This window comes from Balearica regulorum, chromosome W, assembly GCF_011004875.1.
Source record: "Balearica regulorum gibbericeps isolate bBalReg1 chromosome W, bBalReg1.pri, whole genome shotgun sequence".
NCBI classification, from domain to species: Eukaryota; Metazoa; Chordata; class Aves; order Gruiformes; family Gruidae; genus Balearica; species Balearica regulorum.
The window spans coordinates 13550592-13577957 of NC_046219.1; the positions used below are offsets into that span (position 1 = coordinate 13550592).

Sequence of the window (27366 nt, forward strand, 5' to 3'; positions counted from 1 at the left end):
TAAGCTGAGGGGAGTTGGCCAGGGAGCACCGCAGCTCTGGAACTAGCTGGGCATTGGTCAGCAGGTGGTGAGCAATTTTGCTGTGCATCACTTGTATATTCTTTTATCATTATCATTATCGTCATTCTCTTCCTTTTCTTTCCTATTAACTGTTTTTATCTCAACCCATGAGTTTTACCTTTTTTTTCGATTCTCTCCCCCATTACACTGTGGGCAGGAGGAATGAGCGAACAGCTGTGTGGTTGTTTTACCTGCCTGCTGGGTTAAACCACAAGAACCTGTCATCCTGAACAAATTCATAAGGCTTTTCAGCTTTACTCCCTCCTGGGGTCCCAGGCCTGAATAGGTCTTTAGCGTTGATATGAAAGAATAATAATTAATATAGCTGTTGTCAGTGAAGGTGATTCCAGAAATAGGCTTTGGTGTGGTACAGGGTGAATTCTTGTCTCCCTAAAAGCTGTCAAAGGATCATGTTTTTCCAAGACAGGGATGAGTGTCTGGCACCAACTGTCTACAGTGGCTGCTCCCACTTCTGCAATAGTCTCAGTGCTTGCTTTGCATATGGCATTTACCTGCTATGCTGCAGAGCCAATAATACAGGCTGCTGTAGCAGAAGTGCAAAGAGCAATGAAGCAGATAAGCAAAATGAAAATGAATTTATAATTTCTGATATTGGCATCTCATACTACTACAGTCACAAATCATATGAATTTCCAGCAAGATGGTAGTGGATAACACAAAAGGCTCAGAAGTGCCAGTTTTAAATTGAAAATGTCCTTTCAGCTACAATTCATAGCTTCTCCACAATTGCAAAAGCTTCTTGTCATCTGAACTCTCAGAGCACTGCAGCGACCACAGAAGATATGATTTCTTTTGTAACTCTTTAAAATCCTGTGTTCTGTAATAAGGAATAATAAATAAAAATTTTACTGGGGCCAATAGGTCAAAGCATCAGTTGGTATAAAGTGATCGTGAAATGAAGATGTTAATGGAGCTATACTGAGTTACAGGCCAGGATCTGGACCATTATTGTCTAATTGCTAATTACAGGCAGGTTTGAAAGTGCCATTACCAGTTAAATTTGCTTGATAATTTACACCTTATTTTCCATTTGGTTCTCACTTTGCCTAAATTTAGCTATGTGGCATGAAATCTTCCATGCTTCAGGCTGAATCTATTTGGAATCACAGACTTATTTTAGCAAATGAGGTTAGGGAAGAGTAATGTCCCGAACTACATTGCAAGATCTGGCTGTGGGTACTAATTCCCTGGCACTTGGTCCTAGTTGGAGTGTAGGAACTGAATGTCCAGGCACACAATGCACACAATGCCTGCAGTGAAAAGCATTGGATTGTACTAGTGTTTACCACCATCTCATCTGGTTTTCTGTGATTTAAGTTTGGAGCTCCTAATAAAGCTATCAGTGATGGAAAGTGCAACAGCACATTTCTTAATGACTTTTCTCTTTCAAGCCTTACAGTGCCATCTCAGAGGCTGCTGGTCTCATCCTTCTGCCCTAATATTGCAGATATCCTGCAGACCCTCTTTCGGAATCCATCTCTTCTTAGTTCTTAATCAAGTCGCGATATCTTCTAGTGGTGGATGATTACCAGCAGCATTATGGATGTGCCCAGGTGGAATACTCTGACTGGGACATCCCCAGCCTCACAGAGATGCAAGCAAGCAAGTTCAGAGTAGTGCATCTCTGAGACATCCTTGTTCATGGATAAAAGTGGTCCAAAAGTGGCTTTGCCACTTCTTGATGTTCCCAAACTCATTCCTTTGCTTGTGCCTGCTAATAAGCATGTCCAGATTCCCATCAGGTTTGCTAGAATACAATTCAATGATTTTCCAAGTTACTAAGAAAAAAGGGAGATCAGGGACTGTCTGAACTTGCAGAGGAGACACCAGTTGCCAAAATGTAGTTTATCATTTCAGCAAAATCTGGTTCCAGATGCCAAGCCAATTACTTCTTCAGTCCAGTTACAAATCCAATATACATAAAAAAATCAAATGTATGTTTTAATGTTGGTTTGTATCCAGACTGTCCCATTCAAATATCATGCTTACAGAATCATACAACTGAGTAAAGGAATTTATAAACCAGTATTTGTGGGATTCTATTTATCTCCCCACTGATTACTGAGTCTTTCAGGCACAGTGGGTTACCAAGCATTTCTCTGTAGCCATGAAGCCTAGAAACATACTTTTTTAATGAAGGCTGAGATTCTCATGCACTTTCCTGATATAAAATCAGCAGGGAATCACTGCTTCATGGAATTTTTCTAAGTTATGTGTTACTAGTGTCACCTTTTGAGATCATCTTTTAGAAACTTATGCTAGTTCATGGATACAGTACAATACATAACACAACACATAACATGGAAATAGCACCTTTTAGTTACTGGCTACGGGACTAGTATCTTATTTGGAAAGAAATGCATTTTTGTTACTATTGTGCTTGGGAAAAGCACAATATGTCCTAAGGAGCAGACATATTCAAAGGAGTAGACATATTTCAATGAAAGAAACATCTATTAGATGATAAGACTAATAATTTTTATCAGTTGGAATTCCTTTAGGAAAAGAGCCAGCAGTCTTATTAATAATATTAATAGCAGTTGAAATTATACCATCTGTCTAGAGACATGGATAATACTTTTGAGGAGAAATGTCAACCATTTAAAGGACAATTTTGAGAGGAAGGAAAGGGAGAAAAAGCAAAGATGTCTCTTGGTATCAGCTGTAATTAATCCAGCATCTACTGATTCAAACCTTGGCCCTTTAAACTGTTTTTGGTGGTTGGTTTGGGTTTTTTTAATTAAAACTGTGTTTTCCAGTTCTTTTATATATTATATTATTCAGCTATTCCTTTGTAAGCAGAGCTTCTTGGTTTTTTTTGATGTAAGAAATAGATAACTTAGCTTTACTTTCTGTCAAGCTCTCAGAAATGGTGTGTGGAACTGCACCCTATGCTTTTATGGCATAGAAAGAGTTACAATTTCAAATGTACCTTCTGGTTCAAATTGTTACAAAACTATCACTGAATATTTGCCAGCATCTCACCGAAAGAGAGTGAGAGGAGTAGGTATTGAATAAGCTCAACTAGAAAGGGCTTCCAATTTTAGTTCCTTTAGTTAACATCCTTAGGCATAATCCTTTCTTGTGTTGTCCATATTTACTTTGAGAAATTTTTTTTGTTTCTTTGGCATATGTTAAGACTCATGGGGCACATTTTTTAATGTAGAAAATTCATTGTGGAGGAAAGAGGGAAATTAGAAAGATATTATTTGAGTTCCAAAGTAAGCCAGATAGATAGGCATTAGAACATTGGAACAAATTTTGATAGAAAGAATAAAAGAAAAAAGTATTAGTAAATGGAAAGTGGGCTGAAAATGCAACATGATTTTCCTAAAAGTAGTCTTTTGCCAAATATATATCTGTAAGTATAGAAATATGAAATCTGTCTGAATTCAGTTAAGCAACTGATATACTGGTATAATGGAAATTCTCAGTTAAAGTGGCAAAATGGGGATTAGTTGAAAAACTGTGCGATAAGCATTGAGCTGAAAGAAAAGATAAACATTTTTTATGCTGAAACAGGAAGCATTGGGCTGGAGGATGACTAGAATGGACTTCCTTGTGTTTCAGTGGTGACATTCATTAGTTACTTTTGCATAAAAAGTAGTACTGTACTAATGTAAATTTGTGAATGCTCAAGATTAGGAGCAACACAGGAATAACAAAGAGAGAGATGCATCTTGAGAGTTGGAGTAATATGAATTAGATGCAATTTAATGTAGAAAGTGCAGAGTCTTTAACTTAGGGACTACTAATAAGATTTGTTCCCCACCGCTATAATGTGAGACTCTAACTTCTGAACACGTTAGTGATTGGATGACTAGAAACCATCGGTGTTGATATAGCTATTGCAAAAACACACTTAAGGTACTTCTACTTGAGCTTCTTCCTCTCATCTTCAGTCCAGGGGCACCTCATCTGCAGTCTGGTTCTGCACTGAATTACTTCACTTTTCGGTGGTACAAATTCATTGATTTGAAGTAAGTTGTATTGAGGGAAGACACTGGACAGTATGTCATAGCATGTTAATCCCTGGTAGATACTTCTTTGAGAGCAGGTAGGATCTCATGTAAATAAGCCGTTTTAGGAATAAATAGCAAAGAGGACTGCTGTATAAAGGGGAATAACTACCCCAATGTCTATGAGATTTTCTATCTGGATGAATTAAATTGAAAATTTTAGCATTTAAAAGGCTTTCCTTGACCTTCTTGTGAAAACCAAAAATAATTTTTAAAATTGGTTTTAAAAAGAATCAGTTCCAAAGAACAAGTGCATTAAAGTTTGAAAACAAATTTATTTTAGATCTGCAAGAAAACCACAACTTGAAAATATCCTCCACAAGGATTTTTCATGTTGAACAGTTGTGTTTTGATTTCTTGGTTTTGAATATTCCTGTATCAATCAAAAAGATCAGCTAAGGAATATTAATCATCAGTAAAGCCTATCTGGACTTTTTACACAAAATACCATTTTGCTGGAAAATGCTGATGGTCAGAACTAAAATTTTACAAATACATCTGTTTTTATGAAATTTTCAACATTCAAGGCATAGTTCCTGCAGAAACCAAACTGGTTTCTTTATTGTCTTGCCTAGCTGGCTCCTTAGAAGCTCAGGCTTTCAGGATATAGTGTTCTGCAGCAACCCTGGCATATAGTTAAGAAATATCGGATTTTATCAGGGTCTACAGCTCTTCTTTATTCTGTTATTTTGAATCTTAGGGCTTATTCAGCTAAAGATTTCAGGAGATATATGCCTTTTTTATGGAGGACTTTAAAAAATGGGTCTACCATACAGTTAAGGACAGGTGTACCAGCTTTTGCTGGTTAATGAAACTGGTTCATGAAACTGTTGTAAGGTATTTTAGGGGACCAGCTAGAGTTAGGAAATCCTGTAGTTCCAGATACCAAGTCAATCTGTAGGCAGGGCTGCCCTAGAGCTGTGGATCCTGAAAGCCCCTGAAGCTATCCAACTGAGAGACAAGAATCTCCAAGATCAGGGAAAGTATTGTTTTAGAAACATTGCCTAATAGGATTTGTGAAAAGAAACTTTGGAACTTTCTTTTCTGTCAAAATAGAGCATATAAAATTGTTGATATTTTCTTTGTGAGAAGTTCTGTTAAGTCAGCCCCCTCTAATTATCAATAACTTATTCAACTTGATAGTAGAGGCTCACCAACCATAGCAACACACAACTTGGTACAAGCCTGTCGTGGTTTAACCCTAGCCAATAACCAAGCACAACACAGCCACTTGCTCACTCCTCCCTGTCCTGGTTTTGGCTAGGACAGAGTTAATTTTCACAAAGAGTCAGGACAGATGAGCCAAGCTGGCCAAGAGGATATTCCATACCATGTGATGTCATGCTCACCATAAAAGGGGGCTAGTCAGAGAAAGGCAGCTTGGTGAGGCTCCTGGATGATCTGAGTGTGGGCTGAGTGTCGGGTTGGTAAATTGCCTTGTGTTATCACTCACTGTGTATATTCTAAGTACTGTTGATGTTATTTCCCTCTCCCTTTGCTGTCACAGTAAACTGTCCTTATCCCAACCCACAAGGTGTGTCTTGGTCTTCCCATTTTCCTCCCCATCCTGCTGGGGGGGAGGGATGAGTGAGTGACTCCGTGGTGTTCAGCTGCCAGGTGGGGCTAAATCATGACACCCTTTTTGGTGACCAATGTGGGGCACAAAGGGTTCAGATAATGACAGATCTGACTCGAGGGTGCTAAAAACAAAGCTCTGATAAGCATTTATAATGTTATTTAATCAGTCGTTGGTCACAATGATGTTTTGTTTGGTCATGTGACTGTGGAAACTCGAACTTAATCTATGTAACCCCTGCTGTGTTGTTTATCGTCTCTGGGAGAGGGGTTTGGATTCTCATTTTGTTATATTGTGTGATATCGACTTATGATAACACCAATGCTCATGGGCCTAAGCGGGAATTTGTATGTGGAATTTCCGTCATGCCCATACCTTGGAGAAAATCTCTCATAATTGATTAATAATCACACCCAATCTATGGATAAGATGGGGGGGATACTTTTTCCCCACTCTTTTACCTCCCCTTTTCCCTTTTGGTTGGTTACAACATTTTTTGAGAATTTTGAATACCCTTGGAATGTGCAGGCCAGTATATTCCTATTGCTAGGTCTCCTGAATGTTTTCCAAGTCCTGCACAGGGTTAGCAAAAATTGTTTTAAGAATACCACCCAGGGATCTACACTTAGGCTGAATAGTCAGGGCTGGCATGTCATGTGGGAGAATATGGGCATGTATTTAGAGAAACTCTCTCCCCCAATGGTTTGGAGCTTCACTCCCAAACAACTGCAAGACCCTGATAAAGTGGTAGAATATTAGAAAGGAAAATGCTGTGGCTATTCCAAGGAGGCACAACTTAACACACTGTGCTGTGCCTTGGCCACTATCTACCAAACAGTGCTCGATAGGAGGCAGTACCATCAGGGAAAGAGATGCAAAACAGAGCCACAGGCACTGTGACTCCCCCAACCCTCGCAACAGGCACTGAAGCTACCCCAACCTCCACAACAGGCACTGCAGCTACCCAAACCCCTGGAACAGGCACTGTAGCCAAGCTAAAAGATCAACCCATACCAGTATCAGTTGCCCCTATACACAAAAAGAAATACACAAGGAAATCGGTTTGCTTAGTGAAGGATGATGATGAACCGGGGCCATCACGAGAACAAGAAGAAGAGCCAGAACCAGAAGTCATTACTCGATCCCTGTCCCTGAGTGAGTTGCGAGATATGCGGAAAGATTTCAGCTGCCTTCCAGGGGAGCACATCATTAACTGGCTGCTCTGGTGCTGGGATAATGGGGCCAGTAGCCTGGAACTGGAGGGCAGGGAGGCCAAGCAGCCAGTATCCTTGTCTAGGGAAGGGGGCATTGACAAGGCAATTGGGAAGAAGGCACAGGCCCTTAGCCTCTGGAGGCGACTCCTGTCAAGTGTGAGGGAAAGGTATCCTTTCAGCGAAGATGTCGTATGTCCGCCAGGCAAGTGGACCACCATGGAGAGAGGTATCCAATATCTGAGGGAATTAGCTGTGCGGGAGATGGTTTATTATGACCTGGACGATGCATAGTGACGTGGTTTAGCCCCAGCCGGTAGCTAAGTGCCACGCGCCTCTCGCTCACCCCTCCCCCGGCAGGATGGGAGGAGAAGGGAAAAACAGCGGCAAAGCCTCGAGGGTTGGGATAAGGGCAGTTTCCTGGGACAGCAAGGGAGAGGGAAACAATCAACAACAGTGCTGATAACAGATATTCACAATGGGTGATAACAGAGAACGATTTACCGATCCTACCGACCCGGACGCTCAGCCCGTCCCGGAGCCACGCCGAGCCTGCCCCTGCCCGACTAGCCCCCTTTTATGGTGAGCATGATGTCACATGGTATGGAATAGCCCCCGGCCAGCTTGGCTCGCCTGTCCTGGCTCATTGTGAAATTAACTCTATCCTTGCCAGAACCAGGACATTATCCACCCCTTCTTCCATACCATCTACATCATGCCCAGATTATTTCACAGATCTCATTGCCTTACTCTATGGGCTATTGCTCTAAAATGTCTGGCGGTGTGACTTCATTCAGGCCACGATAGTCTACCGTCAGCCTCCACTCTCCATTTGACTTCCGCACTGGCCATATGGGACTGTTAAAGGGTGAGTGGGTTCTGCTGATCACTCCCTGACCCTCCAGTTGATGAATTAGCTTGTGGATGGGAACCAGGGAGTCTCTGTTGGTGCGGTATTGCCGCCGGTGCACAGTTGTAGTAGCAATCGGCACCTGTTGCTCTTCAACCTTCAGCAACCCTACAACAGAAGGGTCCTCCGAGAGACCAGGCAAACTAGACAATGGTTCAATTTCCTCCACTTCCAAGGCAGCTATTCCAAAAGCACACCGGTAGCCTTTTGGGTCTCTGAAATACCCTTTCCGGAGGTAGTCTATGCCCAGGATGCACGGAGCCTCCGGCCCAGTCACAATGGGGTGCTTTTGCCACTCATTCCCAGTTAGGCTCACTTCAGCCTCCAGTACAGTCAACTGTTGGGATCCCCCTGTCACACCAGAAAGAGATATTGGTTCCATCCCTTCATAGTTCGATGGCATTAGGGTACACTGTGCACCCGTGTCCACTAGGGCCTTGTACTCCTGTGGGTTCGATGTGCCAGGCCATCGGATCCACACAGTCCAATACACTCTATTGTCCCTTTCCTCCACCTGGCTGGAGGCAGGGCCCCTCTAATCCTGCTCGTCATAGTCACTACTCACCTCTTGCAAAAAGGACTTAGAAGTCCCTTCAAGAGGATCAGAAGTGCGATCTGGCCTTTCACTCAGTCTGGGGGGCTGCCTGCTGGAAACTGGAGCAGCATTCTTTCTGGAAGAGTCCCTTTGTACAGCTGTCTTGCCTTGCAGCTCACGCACTCGTGCCCGGAGGGCTGAGGTAGGCTTCCCATCCCATTTCCTCATGTCTTCTCCGTGGTCACGCAGGAAAAACCACAGGATACCTTGTGGTGTGTATGCTCTATATCCCCTCTCTGGAGCAGAAAAACGCTTACTCCTAACAGCTGAAATGCGGGTCTGTACAGGTGGGGAGTAAGATATATTCTCTTTGAGTTGCCGGACGTCCTGGGACAGTTTCTCCACAGCCGAGACTAGGGAGGAAGAAAGGCTCTCTTCATGTTGCCGGAGTCGGCCAGCCACTTCCTCCACCGTGGGTGCCTCTTCACTTTTCCAGTCAATTACCGCCAGTGAGTTGGCGTACGATGATGGTGCACTTCGCACAAATTTTCGCCACATGGGTCGGGTACATTGGAATTCATCGGGGTCTGTGGGCAACTGTGCATTGTCCGGATCATAATAAACCATCTCCCGCACAGCTAATTCCCTCAGATATTGGATACCTCTCTCCATGGTGGTCCACTTGCCTGGCCGACATACGACATCTTCGCTGAAGGGATACCTTTCCCTCCCACTTGACAGGAGTCGCCTCCAGAGGCTAAGGGCCTGTGCCTTCTTCCCAATTGCCTTGTCAATGCCCCCTTCCCTAGACAGGGATCCTAGCTGCTTGGCCTCCCTGCCCTCCAGTTCCAGGCTACTGGCCCCATTATCCCAGCAGCGGAGCAGCCAGGTAATAATATGCTCCCCTGGAAGGTGGCTGAAATCTTTCCACATATCTCTCCGCTCACTCAGGGACAGGGATCGAGTGATCACTTCTGGTTCTGGCTCTTCTTCTTGTTCTCGTGATGGCCCCGGTTCATCATCATCCTTCACTAAGCGAACCGATTTCCTTGTGTATTTCTTTTTGTGTATAGGGGCGACTGATACTGGTATGGGTTGATCTTTTGGCTTGACTACAGTGCCTATTGCAGGGGTTTGGGTAGCTGCAGTGCCTGTTGCAGGGGCCTGGGCAGCTGCAGTGCCTGTGGGTCTGCTCTCTCCCTCTGGATGGTGCTGTCTACTCTCAAGCAGTGTTTGACAGACTGTGGCCAGGGCCCAGCACAGCACAGTAAGTTGTGTCTCCTTAGAATCCCCACAGCATTTTCTTTTCAAATATTCTACCACTTTATCAGGGTCTTGCAGTTGTTCAGGAGTGAAGCTCCAAACCATTGGGGGTGAAAAGGTCTCTAGATACCCGCCCATATTCTCCCACATGCCATGCCAGCCCTGACCATTCAGCCTTGGGGAAGATCCCTGGGTGGTACTCTTGAAAAAATTTTTGCTAACCCTGAACAGGAGTGGGAAAACATTCAGGAGACCTAGCAATAGGAATATACTGGCCTGAACATTCCAAGGGTATTCAAAATTCTCCAAAATTGTTGTAACCAACCAAAAGGGAAAAGGGGAGGTGAAAGAGTGGGAGAAGGTATCCCCCCCTGTCTTCCCCATAGATTGGGTCCAATTATTAATCAGTTCTGAAAGATATTGACCGAGGTATGGGCATGACAGCAAAGCCCCATACAAGTACCAGCTCAGACTCATGACTGTCAATGATATCTTATCATAAGTCATTATCACACAATACAACAATATGAAAACAGGAACCTCTCTCCCAGAGGTGATAAACAGCACCGCAGGGATTACATAGAGTAAACATGGGTTTACAAACCAGAGCCATGTGACCAAACAGAACATCATTATGACCAGCGACTGTTTCAATAACATTATAAATTTTTATAACAACTTTGTTTTAATACACTTGGGTCAGACTTGTCGTTATCACAACCCCTCGAGCCCCACGTTGGGCGCCAAAAAGGACTGACGTGGTTTAGCCCCAGCCGGTAGCTAAGTGCCACACACCGCTCTCTCACCCCTCCCCCGGCAGGCTGGGGAGGAGAACAGAAAAACAACGGCAAAGCCTCGAGGGTTGGGATAATGGCAGTTTCCTGGGACAGCAAGGGAGAGGGAAACAATCAACAACAGTGCTGATAACAGATATTCACAATGGGTGATAACAGAGAACGATTTACCTACCTGACGACCGACCGACCGGACGCTTGACCTGTCCCAGAGCCACGCCGACACTCCGAACCCACCCCTGCCTGACTAGCCCCCTTTTATGGTGACCATGATGTCACATGGTATGGAATAGCCCCTCGCCAGCTTGGCTCACCTGTCCTGGCTCATTGTGAAATTAACTCTATCCTTGCCAGAACCAGGACACACAGTTACCCACAGATCCTGATGAAGTCCATTGCACACAACGCATATGGCGGATATTTGTACGGAGCGCACCATCATCATATGCCAACTCACTGACAGTAATGCACACCACGAGGAAACCTGTGGTTTTACCTGCGCAACCACGGAGAGGGCATGAGGAAGTGGGATGGGAAGCCTACCTCAATCCTACGGGCACGCATACATGAGCTACAAGGCAAGACAGCTGTACAAAGGGACTCTTCCAGAAAGAATGCTGCTTCAGTTTCCACCGGGCAGCCCCCCAGACCAAGTGAAAGGCCTGATCGCACTTCTGATCCTCCTGAAGGGACTTCTAAGTCCTTTTTGCAAGAAGTGAGTAGCAAATATGATGAGCAGGATTAGAGGGGCCCTGCCTCCAGCCAAGTTGAGGAAAGGGACAACAGGGTTTATTGGACTGTGTGGATCCGATGGCCTGGCACATCAGATCCACGAGTACAAGACCCTAGTGGACACTGGTGCACAGTGTACCCTAATGCCATCGAACTATGAAGGGGCAGAACCCATCTGTATTTCTGGAGCGGCAGGAGATCCCAACAGTTGACTCTGTTGGAGGCTGAAGTGAGTCTAACTGGGAATGAGTGGCAAAAGCACCCCATTGTGACTGGCCCAGAGGCTCCGTGCATCCTGGGCATAGACTACCTCCGGAAAGGGTATTTCAAGGACCCAAAAGGCTACCGGTGGGCTTTTGGAATAGCTGCCTTGGAAGCGGAGGAAATTGAACAGATGTTTGCTCCACCTGATCTCTCAGAGGACCCTTCTGTTGTGGGGCTGCTGAGGGTCAAAGAACAACAGGTGCCAATCATTACCACAACTGTGCACTAGCAGCAATATCGCACCAACAGAGACTCCCTGGTTCCCATCCACAAGCTAATTCGTCAACTGGAGGGTCAGGGAGTGATCAGCATAACTCGCTCACCCTTTAACAGTCCCATATGGCCAGTGCGGAAGTCCAATGGAGAGTGGAGGCTGACGGTAGACTATCATGATCTGAATGAAGTCACACCACCCATGAGTGCTGCCGTGCCAGACATGCTGGAACTTCAATATGAACTGGAGTCAAAGGCAGCCAAATGGTATGCCACAATTGATATAGCTAATGCATTTTTCTCGATCATTTGGTAGCAGAGTGCAGGCCACAGTTTGCCTTCACTTGGAGGGGCGTCCAGTACACCTGGAATCGACTGCCCCAGGGGTGGAAACACAGCCCCGCCATTTCCCATGGACTGATCCAGGCTGCCCTGGAAAAGGGTGAAGCCCCAGAGCACCTGCAATACATTGATGACATCATTGTATGGGGCAACTCAGCAGAGGAAGTTTCTGAGAAAGGGAAGAAAATAGTCCAAATCCTGCTGCAGGCTGGCTTTGCCATAAAACGAGGTAAGGTGAAGGGGCCTGTGCAGGAGATTTAGTTTTTAAGGAATAAGGTGGCATGATGGGCGGCATCAGATCCCTATGGATGTGATCAACAAAATAGCAGCCATGTCTCCACCAACCAACAAAAAGGAAACACAGGCTTTCTTAGGCATTGTGGGTTTCTGGCGAATGTACATTCCAGATTGCAGTCTGATAGCAAGCCCTCTCTACCATGTAACCCGGAAGAAGAATGATTTCAAATGGGGCCCTGAGCAACAACAAGCCTTTGAACAAATTAAACAGGAAATATTTCATGCAGTAGCCCTTGGACTAGTTTGAATAGGATCAGATGTAAAAAAATGTGCTCTACACCACAGCTGGAGAGAATGGCCCTACCTGGAGTCTCTGGCAGAAAGCACCAGGGGAGACTCGAGGTCGACCCCTGGGGTTTTGGAGCCGGGGATACAGAGGATCCAAGGCCCACTGCACTCCAACTGAAAAAGAGATATTGGCAGCATATGAAGGGGTTCGAGCTGCTTTGGAAGTGATTGGTACTGAAGCACAGCTCCTCCTGACACCCCGACTGCCAGTGCTCAGCTGGATGTTCAAAGAGAGGGTCCCCTCTACACACCATGTAACTGATGCTACGTGGAGTAAGTGGGTCGCACTGAACACAGGGTGAATAGGAAGCCCCAATCGTCCAGGAATTCTGGAAGTGATCACGGACTGGCCAGAAGGGAAAGATTTTGGAATGTCACCAGAGGAGGAGGTGACACATGAAGAGGCCCCACCATAAAATAAACTACTAGAAAATGAGAAGCAATATGCCCTGTTCACTGATGGGTCCTGTCGCATTGTGGGAACACACTGGAGGTGGAAGGCTGCTGTATGGAGTCCTACATGATGAGTCACAGAAGCTGCTGAAGGAGAAGGTAAATCAAGTCAGTATGCATAAGTGAAAGCCATCCAGCTAGTTTTAGATATGGCTGAACGAGAAAAGTGGTCAATGCTCTACCTCTGTACTGCCTCATGGATGGTGGCAGATGCCCTGTGGGGGTGGTTACAGCAGTGGAAGCAGAGCAACTGGCAGCGTAGAGGCAAACCCATCTGGGCTGCCCCATTGTGGCAAGATATTGCTGCCCGGCTAGAGAAGCTAGTTGTGAAAGTAGGTCATGTTGATGCCCATGTACCCAAGAGTCTGGCCACTGAGGAACATCAGAACAACCAGGAGGTGGATCAGGCTGCTAAGCTTGAAGTGGCTCAGGTGGATCTCGACTGGCAGCATAAGGGTGAATTATTTATAGCTTGTTGGGCCTATGACACCATCAGGCCATCATGGAAGAGACTGAATACGTAGATTGGCTCGTGATTGAGGGGTGGACTTGAGCATGGATGCCATCTCACAGGTCATCCATCAATGTGAAACATGCGCTGCAATCAAGCAAGCCAAGCGTTTAAAGCCCGTATAGTATGGAGAACGATGGCTGAAATATAAATACGGAGAGGCCTGGCAGATTGATTACATCACGCTCCCCCAAACCTGCCAAGGCAAGCGTTATGTTCTTACAATGGTGGAAGCAACCACTGGGTGGCTGGAAACATATCCTGTGCCCCATGCCACTGCCCGGAACACTATTCTGGGTCTTGAAAAGCAAGTCCTGTGGAAACATGGCACCCCAGAGAGAATTGAGTCAGACAATGGGACTCATTTTCGGAACAACCTCATAGACACCTGGGCCAAAGAGCATGGCATTGAGTGGGTGTATCACATCCCCTATCATGCACCAGCCTCTGGGAAAAATCGAAAGGTGCAATGGACTGCTAAAGACTACCCTGAGAGCAATGGGTGTTGGGACCCTCCAACACTGGGATACACATTTAGCAAAGGCCACCTGGTTAGTTAACACTCGGGGATCTGCGAATCGAGCTGGCCCTGCCCCATCAAAACTTCCACCTACTGTAGAAGGGGATAAAGTTCCTGTAGTGCACATGAAAAATATGTTGGGTAAAACAGTTTGGGTTATCCCTGCTTCAGGCAAAGGCAAGCCCATCTGCAGTATTGCTTTTGCTCAGGGACCAGGGTGCACTTAGTGGGTAATGAGAAGGAATAGGGAAGTCCAATGTGTACCTCAGGGGGATTTGATTTTGGGTGAAAAATAGCCAATAAATTAAATTGTATGATGTTCATTGCTAAATAACCCTGCCACTGTATGTCATCATTGCTACGGTTGTTATATTCTGTATCAATGGTATTATAGAAAGAACCATCCAAATTAATGAAGGATGAACTTTAATGAAATTGAGCAAAGTGCCGTGATGATGGAACTAGTACTGACTTCAGCAACTGGTGCCCAGCAACTTCCTTGAAAATGAACATCTTTAACACACAGACTGCGAGCATGGACCACGCCATATACACCATCTGTGACTTCCAGATGCAGCATGCAGCAATCCAACAGCACACACCATCGCTCCTGCCCTGAAAGACTGTTATGACAGATGGAGCCCAAAGTGATGCACTAAATGAACCCAATGGCTATTTTAGAGGGATGGCCCATAGACTAAATGAATGATATCTGTGTATGCATGTATATATATCAAAGATAGGGAAAGTGGCAGTGATTAATTGGAAGCATAGGATCTGGCCATGACGCAGATGATATGGAATAAGGGGTGGATAATGTCCTGGTTTTGGCTAGGATAGAGTTAATTTTCACAAGGAGCCAGGACAGGTGAGCCAAGCTGGCCAAGGAGCATTCCATAACATGTGGCGTCATGCTCACCATCAAAGTGGGCTAGTTGGGGAGTGGTTGGTCAGTGCGGCTCCCAGATGGTCTGAGTGTGGGCTGAGCATCTGAGTGTGGGCTGAGCATCTGGTCGGTAGTTGGGTCGGTAAATTGCCTTGTGTTATCGACCATTGTGTATATTCTGTTAAGTACTGTTGTTGTTATTTTCCTCTTCCTTTGCTGTCACAGTAAACTGTCCTTATCCCAACACACTGTGTTTGTCTTTGTCTTCCCATTCTCTTCCCCATCCTGCAGGGGAGGGATGAGTGAGTGCCCACGTGGTGCTGAGCTGACAGCCGAGGCTAAACCACAACACCCCCAGAAGGGACTGGGGAGGAGAATGAAAAAACAAACCCAACTCGTGGGTTGAGATAAAGACAGTTTAATAGGATAACAGAGGAAGAGAATAATAATTATTATAGTAATAACAATAATAACAATATCAATAATAATACTAAACCAAGTGATGCACAAATGCAATTCCTCATCACATGCAGAAGGAAAAAAAGAAAACCAGATGCCCAGTCTGTTTCTGAGCAGCGAAACTGCCTGCCACCTAGCTTCCCCAGTTATATATGGAACATGATGTTATATGGTAGGGAATATCCCTTTAGCTAGTCTGAGTTATCTGTTCTGGCTATACTTTCCCAGCTTCTTGTGCACCTGGCAGGGCGTGGGAAGCTGAAAAGTCCCTGACTGAGTGTAGACAGAACAACTACCTAGCAACAACTAAAACCATCAGTGTGTTATCAACATTATTCTCATACTAAATCCAAAACACAACACTATACCAGCTACTGGAAAGAAAATTAACTCTCTCAGCCAAAATGAGGACAAAGCCAATTTACTAAATTGCTAGCTACATCTGTGTTGTACCATCGTATGCAACACAGACATTTTCAAATAGTAGTATTTTATATTTGACAGAGCAAAAAATGTAATGAATAGTGTTTTAACGTGGGATCCCATTCAGCAAACCCAGATGAGAGGAAGAGAGAAAGTTAATGAATATGCTACATTAAAAGCTTTTCAGACATTATAGAAGCATAGTTCTTGCCTTAGAGGAGTATGGGAAGCAAAGCAGAAAATGTGCAGATGGATGTTTCCTTTTTGTGATAGTGCAATAAGCAGGAGAGGCTTTCCATTAGTTCACAGAGGTGCAGTGAAGGAATCCATTTCCTTTGCAGTTTTTAGGGCTAAGGCTGTGTGAGACTGGAAGTGTGGAAAATTTACTGTGCATTGTTTATACATAAACAGAGAACTCATCTAGTGGCTGTCTCATAAATGGCACATCAGTTTTGTTGTCCTAAAACTGGGGGTTCCTTTACCCGGTGTGCAATATGTCAATATACACACAAAGCAGAGTTATTTTATCGCATATTTGCGCAGATATGGCTATCTGTACCTGCAACAAAGTTATGTGCTCCTTATTATTTTGCCAGTGCTCCAATTCTTTTGCCAATACATTACCAAATGACGTTGGGCCATTTTTGAATCCTTCTGGTAATGCAGTCCCACATAGTTGAGTCTTTCATCCAGTAGTCGGGATTTGCCATTCAAAAGCAAAGACAAGTTGACTCTGTTCATCCAACAGAATGCAAAAGAAAGCGTCTTTTAAATCTAAAACTGTAAAATACATGTTACTTTCAGGGATGGAAGCAAGTTACATATACGGGTTTGGCACCATAGGGTGGACATTGACTGTCCGAGTATTAATTTCCCATAATAGTCCATATTCTAAAAAAGAATTAATGAGTGGTTCTAATCTCTTCTGTGCCTCGAATTTGACAGAGTATTGTTTCCTTCTTCTCAGCTGGGCTCCAGATTTCAGTTCAGTTCTGACTGGAGTAACATTTTTTTGCTTGTCCCGGTTTCCCTGATGCCCATACCAGTGGTATTACAGCATCCAATACTTCTTCCGGAATGTCTGCATTTTCATACTTTTCACCTTGAGTCAGCAGGCACATCTGTGCTTTCCAGGCATTTTCTGGGGGAATGTGTAACTCTACCAAATTTTCAGAAAAAGGTTATTTGTGCATTTAACTTACATAACAAATCTCATCCCAACAGTGACAAGGAGCACTCTGGCATATAGAGAAATGAATGAGTTACCATAGTGTTTCCAATAGTACACTCCATCGGTTGTAAAAAATGATCTTTTCCCAGTGGCACCAATTACACTAGTTTTAATTTTACTTAAAGGTCCCTTGCAATCACTGAGTGAGTTGCTCCACTGTCTATACTGTTTCATTCCCCAGCTTTACTGGAACCAGAGGATCGGCTGGGGAGACTTTAATAGATTCCTGCAGTCCCCTTCAATCTAACCCTAGCTATGCCAATACCCTAGTAGCTGCTTCCATTCCTTTTTTCTGTGGACAATCTTTTCCCAGTGCCCTTCTTGTCTACAATAGGCACACTGATTTACTCCTACAGGCTTTCTCCGATATTTCCACGACCTCCTCTTCTACCTCTGAATCCCAATAAGCAATTGATAACAATTGAGATATTGTCATGCTATCAGCACCATCTACTTTCTGTAATGTCTTTCTAATGTCGGGTGCCTCTTGACCAATAAACAGCACATTCAAAAGTTTAGAAATATTTCTGTTCTCAAGGTCCAGGTTAGTCCACTTCTGAGCTGCTTCACATAATCTTTCATAAAAGACAGATGGAGGTTCCTTATCTCCCTGTCATATTTCACACAATTTTGCCCGATTCTGTGATTTCTGGATTCCATGCTAGATACCATAAAGGACTCTTATTTGTTTTTGTAACCCTCCACCAGTATTTGGATCCCACCTGGGATCCCCCCTTGGGAGATAGATATCCATGTTAGGCAGTCCCCCATATTCCTGGATTACTCCTCCTTTAGCTGTTTCTTCAACTCTTTTCCTCTGTACTAAAATATTCCAAAAGAGCTTGAATGTCACCCCAATTAGGATTATGAGTCATCATTACAGTTTTAATAGTACTATACATCCCTTCCGGGTTGTCTCGATACGAGCCTACTGCTTGTTTCCAATTTAACAAATCCGAAGTAGTAAATGGAACATGCACATACACTGGACCTCCCTCTGGACCAACACCTTGTCTAAGAGGGGCTTGTATGCTAGGTTTCTGACCCCTCGTCCTTCCAGCTATTGGACTACCAATTTCATCTTCATCTGAACTTTCAGCTTTGGTTTTCGGAGGTGCAACTAACAACTGAATCTCTTCATCATTTTCCTCTGTACCATTTCTCTTTGTTTTACAGCTTGTACAACAAGAATTACTATCCTCCTTCTTAATCAAATAAATGCCATTTTGATATTTAGAATCCACAAGTCCACAATTTTTTTTCTAACTTCCCAATCATTTCATAGAGCAAAGAACAAATCCACATAAAGTATCTCATCCCATTTTTCAGTCCTTTGACAAAATAACATTAGTTGTAATATGGTATTATATTTAACAGATCCATGTTCAGGCCATTTTTCACCATCATCTAATTTATACTGTGGCCACCATTGATTACAATACTGTATCAATTTACCTTTCGTCATGGGGTCCCCTCCAAACTTATTCCAATTTTTCAGGATGCATCTTAAAGGGAAACAAAGGGGTGCCTCCTGGGATGTAGCAATGCCCAATTCAGTACCAAAAAAGAATTTCCTAATCCAACGTTTCACACACTAACCAAAATGAGGGATATCTCCCTTCATTGCCAAAGAAATACCAAAATGAGGGACATCTCCCTTCATTAACCAAAACAACGTGTGGAAATAATACCATGCTACTGCTGTGTATCTTTCATTGATGCATCTTATGCAGAAATCAAATGGCACCCTACGTCCCACAAATGCAAGCTACTTCCCAGAAGTTAGACCTTTTCCCTTATTAAAAAAAATACCTCTTTTTGAGTAGCATTGCACTGTTGTGTCACTCACCACCCGACTGCATGAGAGGAGTCGATGGAGTCCCCAATCAACAGGTCAGTGCGTGCTGGAGTCCAGTCGGTCTGCTTCTCCCAGTCGGGTATGGCAAGAAAATCTGGGCAAGGCTGTCAGCGCGGTCCCATCTGGGTCACCAAAAACCGTTGTCCCAAAACTTGAGGTTCATTTACCCGGTGTGCAATATGTCAATATACACACAGAGCAGAAGTATTTTATTGCATATTTGCACAGATATGGGTGTCTGCCCCAAGACAGCACACCCCAAAGCTCCAAATCAGTGGTTATTTATACATACAACATTAACATATTCATCTTTCTAATACATATGCATTGTTATTCTATTAAATTATTGGTTGAGATTTCTTCATCTATCATGCAAACTAGAACACATGCTCAGTTCTTTTCTCCGCCTTTATCTTTTGAGTAGGTGGTATAATTAGAGTGGGTGGTCCATGGGTCAGTAGTCGCGATCTCCCCCTTGTTGGAATTACCTTTCCACTAATTTCCTCCTCCTTTGGCAATCCTCAACAATTCTTCAACAATTTATGAGTTACGTTTCTACTTCTTGACAATCACGTCTTAGTACATTGTTTGGATAAACATTAACTAACACAGGAGTAGGACTATACAATGGTTGTCCTTAGCAGCAATAGTCTTGGTTATTTTGCTGTAACACCAGCAACCAGCACTTTACTCAGGCTGTAAGTTGGGGTTTGGAATATCCAGATACATCGGTAACCTATATCTGTTTTTTATCAGGGACAATCCCACTCCGGTCTGTGGTATCAGCATTTAAAGCAGACATTTGGGCCCCTGTGTCTACCAGAAAAGTGACGGGAGTCTTAAAAGGGCCAAGGGGAAAGGTTACCAGTAGTTGCCTCTGCTCGTTTTCAGTGAGCCTTCTAAAATATACCCACTGGCCGTCCCCTGGCTCACTCACTGGGGACAGTGCAATGAGTTTCCCAATCCTGGAGGGCCAGTGGGTCCCCCCACGGGAGCTGTGGGAGCGGCTGATCTCTGAGTTACAGGGGCCTTGGGGGTGCTTTCCTTTCCCGGCTGGCCTTTATCTGTCGGTTTCCACATTTTTACCAGCAGTTGCAAATTGGGGAGGGGTAGGCCATCCATTAATTCTCGGGGAATACCTTTATCTAGACCTTCCTTCCACAACCGATTTCTTGAGGCCTCCCCCCACAAGGCTCTTATCTCAAGGGCAGAGCGTTTTCTTCTCTGTCTCCATCCTACGGACCACTGCTTGTGCCTTCCCTTCCTTCCCGACATACCCCACATACCGGCCATAATTGATCAATTCGGGTGAAATTTCCTCCAGGTAAGACTCAGTCCACCCTGAGGTCCCATGGCTACAGTGGCTCTTAGTTGGTCTTGGATTTGCACAGCATAAATCTTCAGTGAGTCAGGTAACCCTCTAATCAAGGGAGTCATCCTGTCCGGATTGACAAACAACAACATTGGGGAAGATTGGCAGGGAACTAGGCGCCTATCTTGCATCAATTGGAGGCAAGACGCCTTCTGTACACTCTCTGTAAGCTGGCTTACTCCAGGGGTGGGGATGGCAATAGGATCTCCTCTCTCCAAGGAGTCTAGCCCAATATACCACCCTCTGGGTCAGGGACCAAGGTTCCTGCTCGTCATCTATGGTCAAAAATACACGGGGACCCCAATATCCCTGAGCCTCTTCCTCCGAAAGCCTTATTCTGTCTCCACCTGTCAGGGAGACCCTCCACACATATTTGGTTTCAGTTTCCTTAGCCTGCCCACTATATTTTTCCTGTAGTTTTGCCAATTCAGTAACAGTATAAGGTATCTCTTCAGTGGTAACAATGGGTTCCGCATCTTCGCTGTCATACATGACTTCAGTTTTAATAAGTGGCCGGAGCTTGGGAGTAGGGTCAGGTTCTGTCACCGCCCCCAGCTCCTCCCATGGATAGTGAGGGGCAACCTCCCTCACAATGAGGTTGGCTTCTTTTGATAAGCTAGAAAATCCTGGTTCGCTCTCAAGGTCCCCAGGGAGCTGCAACTTCAGCTCTCTATCCCTCTGTGGGATGCCAGACTTGTCCAGGCTTGTTGGTGCCGAATACAGGGCCATTATGACCCAGCAGAAGGGGCCCTGGGGGAGTCCAGCTTGGGCGAGAGCAGGGATTGAGCAACTTGCTTATCTTGCACTGATAAGCACTGGACCTGAACAGGGGCAGATGAGCAATTTGTTCATCTTAACAAGATGCAGCGCCTGATGGGTCTACTCCTTAATCAACTAAGTGATGCCTGGGGTGAGGGGGAGCCTTCACAGCTTGACGTTACTTTGGTAAAACTAAACAGACCACCGCTCCTCTGTACTGAATGCCTTTGTTCTCCGCCACTTCCCCCCGCCAGCCCCGATCAACTGCACAACAAGCCTTGTTAAGGGCCAATCGGCACACAATACCTGACTTAGTCCCACCTGGCCAAAAGTATAAATCTGGCATTTAGAATCCTCTTTTCTGAGGACGAGAACGCCAACTATCCGGACGGGTCGACGGGCCTGGACCTCTCTCCTCCCCAAGCAGGGACGCCTCTTTGGTAAGACTTGCGCCTCCGATTATGTCAGATGCTACCCCGGGAAAACTATCATTAACAAAAGCACTGAACTATTAACTTGAGCTCAAAATTGTTGCAGTTAGTGCATTTATCAACGGCAATTCCGAACTTTTATATCTGTCGCCTCAATAAATTACCTATTTTTCTTTTCAACTTTGCGAAACTGTTTCAGTGAAAGTCCTTAGTGGGGCTCTGACAGGCAAACGTTGACTCTGATAAGTGGCTACACACATAACCCTTTAGACATAAACCATTGACCAAGTCTGGGACTAAGACTGGACCTAGCCGCACCTAGGCTCCTCTCTGAGAAGGAATTTAGAAAGCAAGGGGGTCCTTTCTGAACCTCGTGACTCAACGGGAGGGCCTCCCTCAGCCACACATCAGACTTGTACCCTTTTACGCGACACCCTCACAAAAGCATCTCGTAGGTTACCCTTCAAGTTTTCCATGATTCTTTTCTCATCCGCTAATGCTTTCTCAGCTAGCTGCCATTTCACCCATTCCGTTTCCAGTTCTGCCTGTAGTTTTTCCACCAGTTCCTGAAGGGACTCATTTGCTTCCCGCTCAGCTTGTTTGACAATGTATTTGTCCTTCTGGGCAGCTATCGACACAGCTCCCAAGACACCACAAACCACAGCCTTTCCCTTTCCGGGCCTAAACATATTTTCTTTTGCCAAGTCTCTTATCTGTTCCACTACAGTTGTCGGGGACTGCCAATATTCCTCAGCCCAGTTACGCCCTTTTGGGGTTGGGCAAGCTTTATAGCTCTTCAACAAATCCAACAGCAGGGAGCAGTCACGATCAGGTTTATCCCAGGTTGCCATGACCTACTGCCAGAGATTCGGCTTCAACCAAAAATCAGGTCTCCTTTCTTCAGTGCTCTGGCTGATATCCCCTTTTCTGGAACCTCTTTATTGCTTCTCATGGAGAATCCTGTCTGTGATGCCAATTTAATGTCCCATCCCACTTGGTGGGTGAGGGTGAGGTTAACTTTTTAATTCTCTGTGCGGTAGTCAGGAGTAACGACAATTACTCAAGAGGTTCAAACAAATCACAAATTTACTTAAAAACTCAGTGGAACTACAAAAGATAACGGCTTGGCAAATGTTATAACAATACTTAAAACTCAGCGGAACCATGAAAGATAATGGCTTAGCAAAACTTGTAACATTACCCTAATGTGCCAAAAATGAAGGTAGAAACAAAGAGAGTGGCAGAGAGGAAAAGAAAGAGAGAAGGAGAGAAAGAGAGAAGGAGAGAAAGAGAGAAAGAGAGAAAGAAAGAAAGAAAGAGAAGAAAAGAAAAAGAGAAATCACCACCCTTGGATCCAGTGATGTTTTCTGCTCATAGCTGTAATCCTTTAGGTGATGGGCACGTACCGAAAACTTATGTTACCCCTTTTCATAACCCGATGTGCTTCCCCTCCATAGGTGGGGTTTTGTCACCACTGAGCAGGTGCAGTATGCATTCAGGAATGTCCAGGGATGTTCTAGAAATAGGTCAGTGGGCTGTGGGGGTGTTGGGGGTCTCACTGCCCCCTCCATTCGGGGCTTACCGAGCGATGACCCCTCGAGGGCATGCATGCGCAGCAGACGGTCTTTCTCTGCATGTTTCAGGAATAGGGGGATGGGCTCCCAAGACGACACCCTGTCTCTGCAGATTCTGCCCTTGGTTGACACTCCCTCGTTCAAGATGGGTGTTTGTGACATTCACTCGTTACCGGAGCTCCACAGACATTAAGGACAACAAGAAAAGCTTCTATAGGTATGTTAGTGATAAAAGGAAGACAAGGGGAAATGTGGGTCCCCTCCGGAATGAAAGAGGAGACCTAGTTACCCAGGACAAGGAGAAGGCTGAGGTACGCAACGACTTCTTTGCCTCAGTCTTCACAATCAAGTGCTCAAGCCACACTGCCCAGGTCACAGAAGGCAAAGGAAGGGACTGGGAGAATGCAGAACCAATCACTATAGGAGAAGATCAGGTTCGAGAATATCTAAGGAACCTGAAGGTGCACAAGTCCATGGGACCTGATGAGATGCATCCGTGGGTCTTGAGGGAACTGGCAGATGAAGTGGCCAGGCCATTCTCCATCATATTTGAGAAGTCCTGGCAGTCTGGTGAAGTTCCCACAGACTGGAAGAGGGGAAAGATAACCCCCATTTTTAAGAAGGGGAAAAAGGAAGACCCAGGGAACTACAGGCCGGTCAGTCTCACCTCCGTGCCTGGCAAGATCATGGAGCAGACCCTCCTGGAGACTGTGCTCAGGCACATGGAAAATAAGGAGGTGATTGGTGAACAGCCAACACGGCTTCACTAAGGGAAAATCGTGCCTGACAAACTTGGTGGCCTTCTATGATGGGGTTACAGCGTTGGTGGACAAGGGAAGGGCAGCTGACATCATGTACCTGGCCTTGTGCAAGGCATTTGACACTGTCCTGCATGACATCCTTGTGTCTACATTGGAGACACATGGGTTCGATGGATGGACCACTCGGTGGATAAGGCATTGGCTGGATGGTCGCACTCAAAAAGTTGTGGTCAACGGCTCCATGTCCAAATGGAGATCAGTGACGAGTGGCATTCCTCAGGGGTCAGTCCTGGGACCGGCACTGTTCAACATCTTTGTCGGCGACATGGACAGTGGGATCGAGTGCACCCTCAGCAAGTTTGCCGACAACACCAATCTGTGTGGTGGGGTCGACACGCTGGAGGGAAGGGATGCCATCCAGAGGGACCTTGAGAGGCTGGAGAGGTGGGCCCGTGCGAACCGCATGAAGTTCAACAAGGCCAAGTGCAAGGTCGTGCATGTGGGTTGACGCAATCCCAAGCACGACTATAGGCTGGGCGAGGAATGGATTGAGAGCAGCCCTGAGGAGAAGGACTTGGGGGTATTGATTGATTGATGAGAAGCTCAACAGGAGCCGGCAGCGTGTGCTTGCAGCCCAGAAAGCCAACTGTGTCCTAGGCTACATCATAATCAGCATGACCAGCAGGTCGAGGGAGGTGATTCTGCCCCTCTACTCTGCTCTGGTGAGACCCCACCTGGAGTACTGCGTCCAGCTCTGGGGGCCCCAGTACAGGAGAGACAATGGAGCTGTTGGAGAGAGTCCAGAGGAGGGCCACAAAGCTGATCAGAGGGCTGGAGCACCTCTCCTATGAGGACAGGCTGAGAGAGTTGGGATTGTTCAGCCTGGAGAAGAGAAGGCTCTGGGGAGATCTAATTGCGTCTTACCAGTACCTGAAGGGGGCCTCCAGGAAAGATGGTGAGGGACTGTTTATCAGGGAGTGTAGTGACAGGACGAGGGGTAATGGCTTTAAACTAAAAGACAGTGTCCCTGCCTATGGCAGAGGGGTTGGAAATAGATGATCTTTGAGGTCCCTTCCAACCCAAACCATTCTATGAATCTATGATTCTATACCACAGGTAGAAGATACCATAGTGTGTTGGTTTTGCGTGGCAAGGTTTTGGTAGCGGGGCGGGCTACAGGGGTGGCTTCTGTGAGAAGCTGCTAGAAGCTTCCCCTGTGTCTGATAGAGCCAATGCCAGCCAGCTCTAAGACGGACCCGCCACTGGCCAAGGCCAAGCCAATCAGCGCCTCTGGGATAACATATTTAAGAAGGAGAAAAACAGTGAGAGAGAGCACTTTTTCAGCCAGAGAGAGGAGTGAGAAGATGTAAGAACATCTGCAGACACCAAGGTCAGTGCAGAAGGAGGGGGAGGAGGTGCTCCAGGCGCCAGAGCAAGATTCCCCTGCAGCCCGTGGTGAAGACCATGGTGAAGCAGGCTGTCCCCCTGCAGCCGTCCATGGAGGAAGGATGAGGGGGTGTAGCGATTCCACCTGCAGCCCATGGAGGACCCCACACCAGAGCAGGTGGAGACACCTGAAGGAGGCTGTGACCCCGCGGGAAGCCCATGCTGGAGCAAGCTCCTGGCAGGACCTGTGGCCCCATGGAGAGAGGAGCCCACGTCAGAGCAGGTTTGCTGACAGGACTTGTGACCCCATGGGGGACCCACGCTGGAGCAGTCTGCTCCTGAAGGTCTGCACCCCGTGGGAGAGACTCACGTTGGAGCAGTTCGTGAAGGACTGTAGCCCGTGGGAAGGACTCATGTTGCAGGAGGTCATGAAGGACTGTCTCCCATGAGAGGGACCCCACGCTGGAGCAGGGGAACGATGAGAGGAGTCCTCCCCCTGAGGATGAAGAAGCGGCAGAAACAACATGTGATGAACTGACCATAACCCCCATTCCCCGTCCCCCTGTGCCGCTGAGGGGGGGCGGAGGTTGAAGCCGGGAGTGAAGTTGAGCCTGGGAAGATGGGAGGGGTGGGGGGAGGTGTTTTAAGATTTGGTTTGATTTTCTCATTCCTCTACTCTGTTTTGCTTGGTAATAAATAAGATGAATTCCCTCTCTATGTTCGGTCTGTTTTGCTCGTGATGATAATTAGAGAATGATCTCTCCCTGTCCTTATCTTGACCCACAAGCTTTTCGTTATACCTTTTCTCCCCTGTCTAGAGAAGGAGGGGAATGATAGAGCGGCTCTGGTGGGCACCTGGCCCTCAGCCAGGGTCAACCCACCACACATAGTCAGTAGATATACTTGCACACATATTTTTATGAGATATTATATAACAAATAAAGGGAAATAAATGTTATATGTCATTTATATTATGAAGTATTGCTAATGGGAGCAGGTACATTTCTGCTGTTTTAAATAGCTATTGCACAGATAGATATTAGACCACTGGATTTCTTTATTCCAGATTTTAAAGAACAGAAAAAAAGAAAGCTGAACTGTGACATGGGCACTGACCTGTTGGCAAATCGCTCCACTCTTTCCTTTTTTTATGCGTGTATTGTGGTCTTTGGGTGAAAAGATATGTGACTCTCAGTCATGCAAGATGGTGCTCTGCATCGGATAAGGGACACCTCTCTTCCAGAGGGGAATCCGTCTCTATTTTTGCTTATGAAATGTCAGGTTTACAAATATGTAAAAAGATACCTTTTCTGCAAATTTATATACAGTTGTGGGGAGTGTTGTCTGACAGAAATTATATAGAAATACAGCAAGACTCTCAAAGAGCCTGAACCAATGTCCACAAATGCCAGCGGATAGGCTTTAATCCTTATCAACTTTCTAGGTTCCAGATGGGCATTTTGTGATAAATCCTATGAAGTTTATTTTATACTTTGAACTCTAAATGTTTTCATTCTTGTTTTAAAGCTAATGTTCAGTTTTCAAGGAAAGGTCACATAATAAATTTTAAAAATACCGTATGAAATATCTATTCTTTATAAATATTGTCCTGCAAAGCAGATGTGGAACAAGAAAGAATAAAAATGTTTTCATCTGGGCCTAAAGAGAAAGGGACAGGTCTAATTTTGGGGACACAGCATCAAAACTTTCTGATTGGTTTAGACTAGATATTATGCTAAGATTATTCAATGATGAGTAGGAAAAAGTGTTCTGTTTCAGAAAAAGGGTATAAAAGAAGAGGCAATGTTTAGTAATACTTGTGAGAAGGCAGCAGAGGGAAACCATGATGTGGGTTCAGCATATTTATATTTCAACCATCGTCCTCCATACCATACGGGCTTTAACCGCTTGGCTTCCTTAACCGCAGTGCATGTTTCACATTCATGGATCACCTGTGAGATGGCATCCATGGTTAAATCCACCCCTTGATCACGAGCTCATCTACATGTTCTATCTCTTCCTTGATGGCCTGAGGTGTCATGAGCCCACCGAGCTATAAATAATTCACCCTTACGCTGCCAGTCGAGATCCACCTGAGCCACTTCAATCTTGGCAGCCTGATCCCACTGCTGCTTGCTCTGATGTTCCTCAGTGGACTGAATCTTAGGTACATGGGCATTTACGTGATGTATTTACAACCACCTTCTCTAGCTGGGC

The 27366-nt window shown here is 45.4% G+C and overlaps 1 protein-coding gene and 1 long non-coding RNA gene across 2 annotated transcripts in view; one reads left to right on the forward strand and one right to left on the reverse strand.

Annotated features, from left to right (window-relative positions):
• Positions 1 to 21443, forward strand: part of LOC142599225 (uncharacterized) — a 154488-nt gene extending 133045 nt beyond the window's left edge. The window contains exon 3 of the long non-coding RNA XR_012832847.1: positions 21252 to 21443. This is a non-coding gene — a long non-coding RNA (uncharacterized LOC142599225). The remainder of the gene's footprint in view (positions 1 to 21251) is intronic.
• Positions 1 to 27366, reverse strand: part of LOC104641365 (ras GTPase-activating protein 1-like) — a 502600-nt gene that overhangs the window by 163428 nt on the left and 311806 nt on the right. The gene's annotated exons all lie outside the window — the stretch shown is intronic.